This window comes from Pavona decussata, unplaced genomic scaffold (assembly GCF_977016875.1).
Source record: "Pavona decussata unplaced genomic scaffold, jaPavDecu1.1 SCAFFOLD_120, whole genome shotgun sequence".
NCBI classification, from domain to species: domain Eukaryota; kingdom Metazoa; phylum Cnidaria; class Anthozoa; order Scleractinia; family Agariciidae; genus Pavona; species Pavona decussata.
Genome location: NW_028145534.1, coordinates 727,501 through 742,059, shown reverse-complemented (window position 1 = coordinate 742,059; position 14,559 = coordinate 727,501).

Sequence of the window (14,559 nt, the reverse complement as noted above, 5' to 3'; positions counted from 1 at the left end):
AGCGTAATATACACTCTCTTTTTTTTGTAAGGACCTTTATAACGCTGAGGCTGAGATTAAATAAAATTAAAGAACATACTAAGAACATTAGCCAGACTGAGAGTCAGTTAAAAACATTTTTATTCCGAACAAATGTTTTTGAAATGAGCAATATCAATACGGACAAAATAATACATTTAAAAATTCAGTCTATATTGTCCAATTAACCAAATAATCATAATAGCTGTCTTGGTCACGTCCGCATAGATTTATTGAAATACTATAACAGATAACTTAAGAATATCTTAAGAACTTTTCAGCCTCAAATTGCCAAAGAAATTAAGAACGTTCAGCCTCAGACCCAAAATTATACAAGAGTGTATCAAGACTCAATGCCTTTACATTATTATTTTAGATGGAAATTAAAAAAAAAAAAAACATCAAAACTAAAAATAAACTATTCAAAACATAAGTCTAAACAGATCACTACAAACCTAAAAACACCGTACACTGAGTTAAAGATATCGGTCTTTAAGCGAGCTTCAGACGTTGAGACAGACTCTGAATTTCTGATAGTTTGCCGGTTAGCGTGTTACATGATAGTCTCGGGGCAGCAATAGAAGCCGGAGATACGGTCCCCAGTAGAGGTGGCAGATCTGAGTAAATGGAGTTTCAGTCAGGCTGAGCAACAGTGCTTTGGGGTTTCGTACCGATCTATAGTATTTAGGGTTACCGTAAGCACTAATTTGAAAACGGTTTGCTTGCAATTACGACTCCATGGTGCATTCCGTTTACGTCCCACGCCGAAAATACGCCGAGAGTTTCGAACTTCCACATTTCCACGCCAAGCGGCTGCCAAAGCGCGTGTGCCAAGGAAATGTTATGTCGACCGCCTGTTCACTCTAAATCTTACACCGGGAGAGAAATCCTGCATATTTTTGGACAAAAACAGTTCTTTTACAGGGCCCGCGGAGCAGGCTTTGGAGTGGGGGTGGGGGAACGATAGCCAACGCGTTAGCGTGAGGCAATCTAGGGGGGTCCGGGGACATGCTCCCCCGTAAAAAGTTTTAAACTTTTAAGTTTTAGAAATGCATCAAAAGCCTAGGTCATTTTTTGTCAGGCCATTAAGCCTCCGAGGTAATCTAAAGCCAGGCATTAGCTCTGTCTTACCGGCGCCTTTTCACGCGAAAGACCACGATCATGCGCCAAGTACGCCAAGCTATTTGGAAACCCACGCCGAACATCTTCTGCGTAACCTACATAAAATGCAGTATTACGTGCAATCATGTTCGGCAGCTAGCCCTCGTTGTGTAGTGGTTAATGGAATGATGAAATGGTTTTTCCTTTTATTCTTCAGTTTAAAACAACTTTAAGTTGAAGTCAATATCCAAGGTCATTTTGGGAAATGGAAACGAGTGTTGTTTTATGCTTTTAAAATAGCAGCCGATTACTTACGCAAATACTGCTAATTGCTGATGAAAATGTGAAGTGGCCCTCATGTAACAATGTTTAATAACATGTTCCTGGTTACAGAATCAATCTGTTTGGTCTTCCTTAACAACTGATGGAAAGATCGAATGAATTATCACCTTCCTTTGCAAAACAGAATACTTCACAATTATTTCACCCGATGGAGTTAGTCAACCAAGTGTGCAGTGCCAACATGGAGTTGGTTTACGTGTATTTTGTTTTGTTACATAGCCAGTGACTTTCCTGTATTGCAATATATGCTATTAACTTACCAAAATAAACTTGCCTTTCCAAAGAACCATTTTTTCATTTCTGCCGATAGCATGTCACGTGGTTAGGAGCCTAGTAGAACGCGCGCAAAACTGTGCCGCTTAGAAAACCATGTTAAAAGTCGAGGATTTTTTTTTTAAATACTCGGTTTGGTCCAGCGTGTAAACATTAAAATCACGTCAGTGGAACTGAGATGCTAGCCTTAAACATGAGTTTTTGATTCGAAAACAATTTACATCGCAGATTTTTAATTTTGTGACAAATGTCAAATGTCATTTTAGACAACCGCAACACTTGACTATCCTTTCTAGTCGACATCTTGAACCGGCTATGTGTCGTCCAACTTTTAACCTATGCATGGAATACCTATAAAATGGCCCAATCAATCATTTTTTTTTTGTAAGTGCCCCTCAACAGGAAAATAAATATATGCAAACCGCAACATTGATCTCATGTCTCGGCTTGCCTCGCTGTAATCGCACACCACGAAAATTACCTATACTGTATCTTTAACTTACTGATGATTAACTAACGAAAAAATAGAGCGTAAATGTTTATATTTGATACGCAATATAACTTGAGCTGAGCAAGTGGAGTATGGAGTATATTTTTTAAAAAAATGTGATCATATGTTTTGATTTTTCTTCTTTGTGCTACGTGAGCAATGCGGAATACTTAGTCGACGTCTATAATAAAAATAAAGAATTAATTAATGAATTGAAACCTCATCTGTTTAGCATTGTGTTTGGAGTTTGCCCCAAGAAAATACATTCTTAAGCCCAAGTAATTTGAATGGACGTCACTTCCGACCTCTTGAGAACGCGCAGTTATGCTACACATTAAACTTGTTTTTAGCCAAGCCCCGAATACTCAAGCTGTTAGTTCAGCACAACCTCAGAAGGTGCACGTTACGAAACCTGTTCTTGTGCCGCAAAATCCAAAATGGGAAAAATTCTCAGCGCTTTTCTAGGGGAGGACGATGTTGAAGACAACGTGAAAGAGACAGTTCAAATACTGCAAAAGTTAGTCTCCGCTAAACTCGCAGCTTACTCTACAGAAATGGAGGCAAGAGCCTTTGAAGATAAATCCCTTCCCATAATTGCAGTAGTAGACAAGACGGAGAAGTACATGGTGCAAGTAAAAGAGGCACCTTCTGAGGAGATCCAGAAAACTCTGGATGATCTTTTTAAAGGAGAGTTCCTTGATGGTCTTCACAACTTAGTAACAGCAGCCTTGAACGAGCTTCTTGGCAACGCAGCTGCAGGAGAAAAAGAAAAGAGGGGCTTTCATGTTGTCTATGCAAATAACAGCATTCTTCGAGTCGACTACCATATGTACAAATATGATTTCAGCTCTAAAGGTCTTCGAGATAAAGTACAGAATGCTTTGTGCTACGTGGTACAAATGGCAGTACTTGATCTTCAGAAAGTGGATCCACAAGTCGTGCTTTACGAGCTTGACAGGACCATTGGTGCGGGGAAGATACAAGCCGCCGCCGAAAAACTACAGGAGGAGGGAAAGTACATGGAAGAGCTGTACAAAGTCATCAATCAACTGCGTATTGCCGCCCTGAAATCTTCACAGCCGGAGTAGAAAAAAAAAAAACTGAATACTGTGTGTTTGGCTCGGATTTTTTCGGCGTGTGATGTAATGGTTTTCAATATATTACTTCTGTGTGAAAATGCAATATGCACTAGTTTAGTTCAGTGATTTTCAAATTATATATTTTGTAGCTCTAAAACAAGGCGAGTTTTGTGCCACCACCGGCCGTAGGTTAACGTTTTCAACGACAAAATATATAACCACTAGTTCAACTGTTAAAAACAACTTGAGCAGTGTATTAAAAAAAAGACTAGAAGCTTCATAAACGTTGAATGTAAAAATCCTTGACAGAACTTCATGATCATTTCTGAATACCTCTCATTTGACATGTTTACAAGGAAACGAATCATCAGCAATTTCCTATGGAGACTGTAAAGGAATCATTGTACTCTGAGTGAACAGCGAATAAAATATTAGTAGTCACTTGAGTCTTTAACCATTGGTTTACAATTAAAAGGCCCATCTTTATCCCCTCTCTCCCCTCCCCTCTTTATACTTCCAAGCTACCAGGCGATTTTACTGAAGATGAGACAAAATGCATCAGTAGGTGTTCATCGCCTCAGAATTCGGATTTCACTATGATTAACTCACTGAGTTTTCGTCAGAGTTCAACTGTAAAAAACACCTCGTAAAATGTAACAAAAATGTCAATATACATAACAACAAAATTTCAAATTTTTCTACTTCTCCGACAACAAATAAGACCAAGTAGGAATGTTGGGTACTCCAGTTGTGTGAAAAGGTTGATGATAACCATGCATATGGTGTGTTTATTATAAACAATTTATTATTAATGCCGACAAGTGTCTAGTTGGTGGCTCGATCTGTTGAAGGAAAAAGACAGCTCTAGATCTTCCTGTTTATTACCGAGTTTTTCGCTTTAGGCAGAATGCATAAGCAGCACTAAGGAGGCTTCAAATTCTTCGTAAAGTCTTTTTGTTTTCGTACTTAATGAGTTGTATTAAGAGAATGTAAACAATCTTGTGTTGTTTTCTTTTGAAAGCCAATATGTATAGGTAATTGTTAGAAGGGTTAATGCTACTTATATTTGTGGTTACATAGGTAGGCGTTTTTTTTAAATTTTAATCATGAAATAGCCGTAACCGTGCTCATTCACCAGACTCTCGCTAATGTATCTTATTTTTCAAGAACAGGAAAGTGTTTCGCTTATCATTCAATATTACTTGTTATCGAGTCATCAAATATCGTATCGAAATATTACATGCTCGGGGCGTTCTCTTGAGTGAAAACATACCTGATCAGTAAAGAAAAACTTAATTGTTAGATAAAGGTGCAATGACTCTTGAAGAGGACGTCTCACATCAAAGAGATTTTCCTTTTTCTCCGATGGAACTGAGCATCTCAAATTTACAGGAAGAGAGAAATAAACGTTTGAAACAAAGTTGGACATTACGGCATATAGGTATTTAATCTTATGTCTTGTAACATTCCTTTGAAGTCATTAATTACGGTACCAAAGACGTAACATTTCCGCGATTAATAATTAAATCTTGAATTAATTATATTCCAGTCAATGTAAATGACTGCAAAGCTTCCAAAGACGTGCCAAACTCCATCAGCAAAGCAGTTTTATTTCACAATACCGCAATTTTGAGGTAATTACCTTCAGGACAAAACAACCCGGCAGACTGATGGGACAAACGATCAGCAGCTTTACGAAAGGGACAGATCAGTCAGAAAACGATAACAAAGAAGAAACGAATGAACAACTCCAGCTAATCCAACAAATGTTGGCCACTAAAATTGAAACAGGGACAAAAAAAATGAAAGTCGCGGCCATTGAAGATAAACAGTTTCCAGTAGCGACAGTGGTCGGAACATTAGAAAAGCATTTGATTGCAACACAGAGGGCAACTGTTGCAGAAATCGAAAAGTGCCTAAGTGAAGCGTTTCGCACTGAGTTTGTTGATGGCTTAATAAAAATGGCATTGACAGATGTGAATGAACTACTTGAAAAGACACCGGAAGGTGAAGCAGAAACCATGGCATCTCATGTCGTTATTGCAAACAACAATGTTCTGCGAGTAGATTACTATCTTTATAAATACACGTTTTGCTCCAAAGGTTTAAGAGACAAGTTTAAAAATACTGTTTGTTATGCAGTGCAGGTGGGAGTACTGGATCTGGAGAAAGCTGATCTCGAACTAGTTATTCAAGGGCTTGAAAAAACTATTCCCAACCTAGAATACAGAAAGCAGCTTCAGAATTTTCACCAAGAATTGCTACGCATGAGGGACTTCTACAGAGAGATCAGTCGCTTACAACTTGTGTTTGGTGGCAAAGAGAAGAAATTCAGTGCCGCATGGGAAATCGTTTTACGTCATCTCGCTGATTTCTGTGAAAACAGACAGACACAGAGAAAAGGTTTTAAATCGTTGAGGAAAATAGAAATGCGTGATCACCCGCAGCAGATCTCTTAAATGGAGGAACGCATCGATAAATATCTAGCAAAACCTGAAACACGCTGGCCTGGCCCTGTATCGGTGCCTCAAAAGATTCAAGGTGAAAAAGAGAGAGAAAGGAAGAAAAGGAAAGAGAAAGTCAGGAGGAAACGAGAAAGAGATAAAAAAGTGGCGTGGAGGACTGACGATGACTAAAAAGAAGAAGGAGACAAAGTGCTTAGGAGCTTGATTTTATAACGAAGGTAATCGTGTAAAATAAGAACCTTACCTGACATCAAAGTGCTTTTTAGTTTTTCAAATGCCGTGTCAATTTAAGTCTATAGAAACAGAATACTACCTTATGTACTTCTTTAAGCGCCAAGATACCGTATGCCAATCTTTTCGGCCCTGGAGCTAAAAACCCCTACCAATCCACGGGATGTGAAGCGCAACATGAAAATTGTCTACATTACTGATATTAATAACATACCACAAGTCAGATCTCTGGCTTTAATATGATTCGTATTTCGATGGACAAAACATGTCGGGTACGTCCAACGATTTAGTTGGGACATTTTTGAGCGAGACGTGGCGTTTTCTCATTAATACAACCTTAATCGAAATTTTTTTCCTGTTAGGGCAAACAACATGCGCCTGTTAGGAAATATTCAACAGGGACCTGTCTGCCAACTTAAGCGCCAGAAAACAGCTTCATAAGGCCGATAAGCTTGTTAAAAACAGAGTGATCTACCATATGAATAGCCTCCCACGCAGTCGTTTTTAGGGGAATCGTATTACCTCTTCCCCAAAGCTTGATAAATATTAAAGCGGCTTTGGATAACCAGTCGGCAAATTGACGAAAATATCGCCATTTCCCGTCACGAAAGTTTTTATTGCAGTCAGTTGATAGGCGCAGGCATTTACACGAGAAATTTTGAACGTAGGGCACACGGTGCTAAAAGTTCACGTAAGCTCGGTCAAGTTCTGTCTCCGTTGTGATATTTTTCACTGTTCCCGCGAGAGGCGTTCTGAGGTCAAGGTCAACCTTCCAGATTTTAGAAGGTTCACTGTGATTGGCTTAGCGGCGGAAAGGAATGTGGCGCTTGGGTAAGCAGGCGTAGACTGCAAGCAGTCCCTTTCTGGATAGTCGAGAGGTCGCGCGAAATAGCCGAGCGCGAAAAAACTGGAGCAAACGAGCGGAGGGGAGCTTGGTGAGAGGCGTGAAAGAGGGGAAAGGAAAAGAAAGGGACTGCGCTCTTAGCTGTAACAGATGCGTTCAGGGTAACTCCGCCCACAATTCGTTAAACCCATTAAAAAACCAATTTACTGAATGACAGCTAATAAATAACAACTCAACATTGTTATTCAATCACCAGAATATAGGAGCAAAGAGAAGAATCGCCGAGCTTGGGCATTGATCCAAGCTTCTCTGAAAAGCCAAAATCTCTAGAAGTTGTGGTGCATTTAAATTTTTTTTTCGAGGCCCAGAGTAAAAGAAATCGACGACACAAACGCCCAAAGTGTAATTAAGAACGTGGTACAGGACAACTGGAAAGCTGTTGTTAATATCATGTTTAAGCATTCTGCGGTGAATTCTGCCGACAAAGCTTGTTCCGCGGATGCGAAAATTACATTGTACTAGTTGACACTAGTAAAATAATTTTGGGATCTTGTCGAAGGCAACTGCTTTTAAACCAAAGTCATTTGACTGCAACTAGTCTTCGATAATACTGCGAAGCGGAACAACAACCACGATCGAAGCCGTGATGGCAAAGTTTTTCGCTATTTAATACAAAGCTTTGATATATAATGGATTTCCCAAAACCAGGGGCAAGAACGGCCATTACATCTTTTCCCGACAAGAGCGCTTCTACTGCTAGCTTCCGTCCCTCTTTGAGAACTAAGCCGCCGACTTTATCGCTTAAATTTACGAAGACATCGCTGCTACTCTCTTTCACGACTGAAACCATTTTCCTAGTGATCTGAAGTGTTGACATCAAACGTGTGAAGAAGTTAATTACACATCAAACTTGTTTGACAGCAGCTATTGTCTATGGACCAATCGGAATTTTCCGTTGCTGGAGCGACGGGAAATTCGAACGCATTTGTTACAGTTAGCAGCGCAGTCCCTTTCTTTTCCTTCTCTCCCCCAGTCTCTTCTCGTTTATTTCTCCTCGCTCCAGTCTATTTATTTAGCGCTGTCTGATATCTTGCAGTTAATCCGAGCCGGTGAACCTAAACAAATGCCACAGAGCTAGCATATCCAATGGCATATGAAGAACTTCTCCTAACGGCTCAGAATGATCATAAAGAAAATCTCCATTCAGTATATTTGAGTTTTTCCCTTCATGATCAAGATTAACATCTCATGAAGCAGAGATACGCTATAAAGGCTTTAAGACCAATCTTTTAGCGAACTGCAGGAGTCGTGCAGGCCCGTCAACACTTTTAAACTCTGATTATGACAATAATGGACGGGCCCCGTTCTGCCTCGCATGAGACAACCATGTTTTCCAGTTTTACTACAGGCTTAAGCAATGCTGAGAGCAAAAGATTCACTTACTCAACGCACAAAATGCTCTTTTAGAACCGCAAGTAAGCCAAATATCTGGAAAGTTAAACACCGGCCTTTGTCAGAAACTAAACACTTTGACCTTAGCTGGCATCAGGATCGAAAATCCTCTTGCGCCATTGGCTCGCTTAAAAGATACACCATTGGTTCAAACTCAAGAACCAATAAGAAAGCAGGCGCAAAATTTCGATCCGCCTAACGGTCAAAGAGGATATATAAACTCAAAACAGCATAATTTGCTCCGACGCTGACAGAACTTTCAGTGGCAACTGATGAGATTCATAGAGAATCGAAACTGCAGTCTTGCCTGAGAAACAACACTAAACACTTGTCAGAAGAAATCGCTGAAGCATCCTAGAGACTCCCATGACAGTTACTGACTGTCTTAGCTTTGAATATCTGCCGGATGCGAGCTAACGCACAAAACAATGGAGATACATGTCAGCTCCAAGAACATAATACTCGTCTTTCAGTCACGAACTGAGCAACAGAGCTGAAAACAACTGCAAGATGCCAAAGCTCTCGAAAGCGAGAGACAACAGTAATCAATTTTGTAAAGACGTGGATCTGATAGAATATTATATACGTGATAAACGAACACCCTGCAATCTCACCGCAGGTTATAGCAACAACTTGAAATCACGAGTAACGAATTCCACGGATCCTATGTCTTCCTAGATGACATATATTTAGCGCTGTCTCCTAAAGACACGGATCTATTAGACTCTCATATACGTGATAAACGAACAGCCTGCAATCTCACTGCAGATAAGCATGAAATCACGAGTCAGTTAAGAAATCCCCGGATCCTATGTCTTCATAAATAGCATTTATTTAGCGCTGTCTGATATCTTGCAGTTAATCCGAGCCGGTGAACCTAAACAAATGCCACAGAGCTAGCATATCCAATGGCATATGAAGAACTTCTCCTAACGGCTCAGAATGATCATAAAGAAAATCTCCATTCAGTATATTTGAGTTTTTCCCTTCATGATCAAGATTAACATCTCATGAAGCAGAGATACGCTATAAAGGCTTTAAGACCAATCTTTTAGCGAACTGCAGGAGTCGTGCAGGCCCGTCAACACTTTTAAACCCTTTCTTTTCCTTCTCTCCCCCAGTCTCTTCTCGTTTATTTCTCCTCGCTCCAGTCTCGCTGCGCTGTGAGCGCACCCTCTCGACTGACCAGAAAGGGACTGCTTGCAGTCTAGCAGGCGTTTGTGGGGAGGAGGTAATACGAGTCCCCTAAAAACGACTGCGTGGGGGGCTACCATATGAACATTTTTGTTACTTTTTGTCGTAAGCTATTTAAATGTTACAAAGTCACCGACAAAACAATGACGATGTTTAATTCCACCAGACCGTAAACTATTAAGCTGTATTCTTTTCGACTTTAATAACATGTTCCTGGTTAAAAAATCTATCTGTTTTGTCTTTCTTAACAACTGAAAGATGGAAGGGCGTTTGTATATCGAATGACTTGCATAAAAAACCGGAATAAACAGTATAAACAATATAAATTTGTTCCCGAGTGGAGCCATATCTGATAATTAGCGTCTTAGCTGAGGTGTAACCCCTGGGTTTCTCGTAAACTCAGATCTGAGTAAAATTCAAAGCCCTGGGTATCTCGAAAATTCGGATCATTGTAAAACTCAGACCTCCAGGTGACTCAAAAACTCAGATCTCGGTACAACTAAAACCCCTGGGGGTCTCAAAAACTCAGATCTCCGTAAAACTCAAAGCCCTGGGTGAGTCGAACCCTCAGATCCCCGTAAAACGCAAACCCGTGGGTGCGTCGATAACCCAAATCCCAGAAAAACTCAGATCCCCGTAAAACTAAAACCCCTGGGTGTCTAGAAAACTCAGATCTCCGTAAAACTAAAACCCCTGGGTGTCTTAAAAACTCAGATCCCCGTAAAACTAAGACCCCTGGGTGTCTAGAAAACTCAGATCTCCGTTGAACTAAAACCCCTGGGTATCTAGAAACTCAGATCCCCGTAAAACTAAGACCCTGGGTGTCTATAAAACTCAGATCTCCGTAAAACTAAGACCCCTGAGTGTCTAGAAAACTCAGATCCCCGTAAAACTCAAACCCCTGGGTAAGTCAAAAACTCAGATCCCCGTAAAACTAAAACCCCTATGTGAGTCGAGAATTCAGATCCATGTAAAACGCAAACCCCTGGGTGAGTCGAAAACTCAGATCCCCGTAAAACGCAAACCCCTGGGTAAGTCAGAAGCTCAGATCTCCGTAAAACTAAAACCCGTGGGTGAGTGGAAAACTCAGATCCCCGTAAAACGTAAACCCCTGGGTGAGGCGCAAACTTAGATCCCTCTAAAACTCAAACCTCTGGGTAAGTCAAAAACTCAGATCTCCGTAAAACTAAAACCCGTGGGTGAGTGGAAAACTCAGATCCCCGTAAAACACAAACCCCTGTGTGAGGCGAAAACTCAGATCCCCGTAAAACGAAAACCCCTGGGTAAGTCAAAAGCTCAGATCTCCGTAAAACTAAAACCCGTGGGTGAGTGGAAAACTCAGATCCCCGTAAAACGTAAACCCCTGGGTGAGGCGAAAACTTAGATTCCTCTAAAACTCAAACCTCTGGGTAAGTCAAAAACTCAGATCTCCGTAAAACTAAAACCCGTGGGTGAGTGGAAAACTCAGATCCCCGTAAAACACAAACCCCTGTGTGAGGTGAAAACTCAGATCCCCGTAAAACGCAAACCCCTGGGTAAGTCAAAAGCTCAGATTCCTGTAAAACTCAAACCCCTGGGTGTCTCGAAAACTCAGATGCCCGTTAAACGCAAACCCCTGGGTGTCACGAGAACTCAGATCTCCGTTAAACTGAGACCTCTTAGTGAGTCGAAAACTCAGATCCCCGTAAAACGCAAACCCCTGGGTAAGTCAAAAACTCAGATCCCTGTAAAATTAAAACCCCTGGGTGTCTCGAAAACTCAGATGCCCGTTAAACGCAAACCCCTGGGTGTCACGAGAACTCAGATCTCCGTTAAACTGAGACCTCTTAGTGAGTCGAAAACTCAGATCCCCGTAAAACGCAAACCCCTGGGTAAGATCCTTGTAAAACGGAAATCCCTGGGTGAGTCGAAAACTCAGATCCCTGAAAAACGAAAAACCCCGGGTGAGGCGAAAACTCAGATCCCCGTAAAACGCAAACCCCTGGGCTAGTCGAAAACTCAGATCCCCGTAAAACGCAAACCCCTGGGTAAGGCGAAAACTCAGATCCCTGTAAAACTAAAACCCCTGTGTGAGTCGAAAACTCAGATCCCCGTAAAACTAAGACCCCTGGGTGAGTCAAAAACTCAGATCCCCGTAAAACTAAAACCCCTGGGTGAGTAGAAAACTCAGATCCCCGTAAAACTAAAACCCCTGGGTGAGGCGAAAACTCAGATCCCTGTAAAACTAAAACCCCTGGGTGAGGCGTAAACTCAGATCCTTGTAAAACTGAAACTCCTGGGCAAGTCAAAAACTGAGATCCCCGTAAAACTCAAACCCCTGTGTGCGTCGAAAATTCAGATCCCCCTAAAACTCAAACCCCCGGGTGAGTCGAAAACTCAGATCCCCCTAAAACTCAAACCCCTGTGTGAGTCGAAAACTCAGATCCCCCTAAAACTCAAACCCCTGTGTGAGTCGAAAATTCAGATCCCTGTAAAACTCAAACCTCTGTGTGAATCGAAAATTCAGATCCCCCTAAAACTCAAACCCCTGTGTGAATCGAAAACTCAGAACCCCGTAAAAGTAAGACCCCTGGGTGAGTCGAAAACTCAGCTCCCCGTAAAACTCAAACCCCTGTGTAAGTCGAAAATTCAGATCCCCCTAAAATTCAAACCCCTGGGTGAGTCGAAAACTCAGATGCCCGTAAAACTCAAACCCCTGTGTGAGTCGAAAACTCAGATTCCCGTAAAACTCAAACCCCTGGGTGAGGCGAAAATTCAGATCCCTGTAAAACTAAAACCCCTGGGTAAGTCGACAACTCCGATCCCCGTAAAACTGAAACCCCTGGGTGAGTCGAAAACTCAGATCCCTGTAAAACTAAGACCCCTGGATGAGTCAAAAACTCAGATGCCCGTAAAACTCAAACCCCTGTGTGAGTCGAAAACTCAGTTTCCGTAAAACTCAAACCCCTGTGTGAGTCGAAAACTCAAACCCCTGTGTGAGTCGAAAATTTAAATCCCTGTAAAACTAAAACCCCTGGGTGAGTCGACAACTCCGATCCCTGTAAAACTAAAACCCCTGGGTGAGTCGAAAACTCAGATCCCCGTAAAACGCAAGCCCCTGTGTGAGTCGAAAACTTAGATCCCTGTAAAACTAAAACCCCTGGGTAAGACAAAAACTCAGATCCCCGTAAAATTAAAACCCCTGGGTGAGTCGAGAACTCAGATCCCCGTAAAACGCAAAGGCCTGTGTGAGTCAAAAACTTAGATCCCTGTAAAACTCAAACCCCTGTGTGAGTCGAAAACTCAGATCCCCGTAAAACGCAAACCCCTGGGTGAGGCGAAAACTCAGATCCATGTAAAACGCAAACCCCTGGGTGAGGCGAAAACTTAGATCCCTGTAAAACTCAAACCCCTGGGTGAGTCGAAAACTCAGATCCCCGTAAAACGCAAACCCTTGGGTGAGTCGAAAACTCAGATCCCCGTAAAACGCAAACCCCTGGGTGAGGCAAAAACTCAGATCCCCGTAAAACTAAAACCCCTGGGTGAGTCGAAAACTCAGATGCCCGTAAAATTAAACCCCTGGGTGAGTCGAAAACTCAGATCCCCGTAAAATTAAAACCCCTGGGTGAGTCGAAAACTCAGATCCCCGTAAAATTAAAACCCCTGGGTGAGTCGAAAACTCAGATCCCCGTAAAATTAAAACCCCTGGGTGAGTCGAAAACTCAGATACCCGTAAAACGCAAACCCCTGGGTAGGTCTAAAGCTCAGATCTCCGTAAAACTAAAACCCGTGGGTGAGTGGAAAACTCAGATCCCCGTAAAACACAAACCCCTGTGTGAGGCGAAAACTCAGATCCCCGTAAAACGCAAACCCCTGGGTAAGTCAAAAGCTCAGATCTCCGTAAAACTAAAACGCGTGGGTGAGTAGAAAACTCAGATCCCCGTAAAACGCAAACCCCTGGGTAAGTCAAAAGCTCAGATCTCCGTAAAACTAAAACGCGTGGGTGAGGCGAAAACTCAGATCCCTGTAAAACTAAAACCCCTGGGTGGGGCGTAAACTCAGATCCTTGTAAAACTGAAACTCCTGGGCAAGTCAAAAACTGAGATCTCCGTAAAACTCAAACCCCTGTGTGAGTCGAAAACTAAGATCCCCGTAAAACTCAAACCCCTGTGTGAGTCGAATATTGAGATCCCCTTAAAACTCAAACCCATGGGTGAGTCGAAAACTCAGATCCCCCTAAAACTCAAACCCCTGTGTGAATCGAAAATTCAGATCCCCTAAAACTCAAACCCCTGTGTGAGTCGAAATCTCAGAACCCCGTAAAACTAGGACCCCTGGGTGAGTCAAAAACTCAGATCCCCGTAAAATTCAAACCCCTGGGTGATTCGAAAACTCAGATGCTCGTAAAACTCAAACCCCTGTGTGAGTCGAAAACTCAGATTCCCGTAAAACTCAAACCCCTGGGTGAGGCAAAAATTCAGATAACTGTAAAACTAAAACCCCTGGGTGAGTCGACAACTCCCATCCCCGTAAAACTGAAACCCCTGGGTGGGTCGAAAACTCAGATCCCTGTAAAACTAAGACCCCTGGATGAGTCAAAAACTCAGATCCCCGTAAAACTGAAACCCCTGGGTGAGTCGAAAACTCAGATCCCCGTAAAACTAAAACCCCTGGGTGAGTCAAAAACTCAGATCCCCGTAAAACTAAGACCCCTGGGTGAGTCAGAAACTCAGATCCCCGTAAAACTAAAACCCCTGGGTGAGTCGAAAACTCAGATCCCCGTAAAACTAAAACCCCTGGGTAAGGCGAAAACTCAGATCCCCGTAAAACTAAAACCCCTGGGTGAGTCGAAAATTTAAATCCCTGTAAAACTAAAACCCCTGGGTGAGTGGACAACTCCGATCCCTGTAAAACTAAAACCCCTGTGTGAGTCGAAAACTCAGATCCCCGCAAAATTAAAACCCCTGGGTGAGTCGAAAACTCAGATCCCTGCAAAACGCAAGCCCTTGTGTGAGTCGAAAACTTAGATCCCTGTAAAACTAAAACCCCTGGGTGAGCCGAAAACTCAGATCCCCGTAAAATTAAAACCCC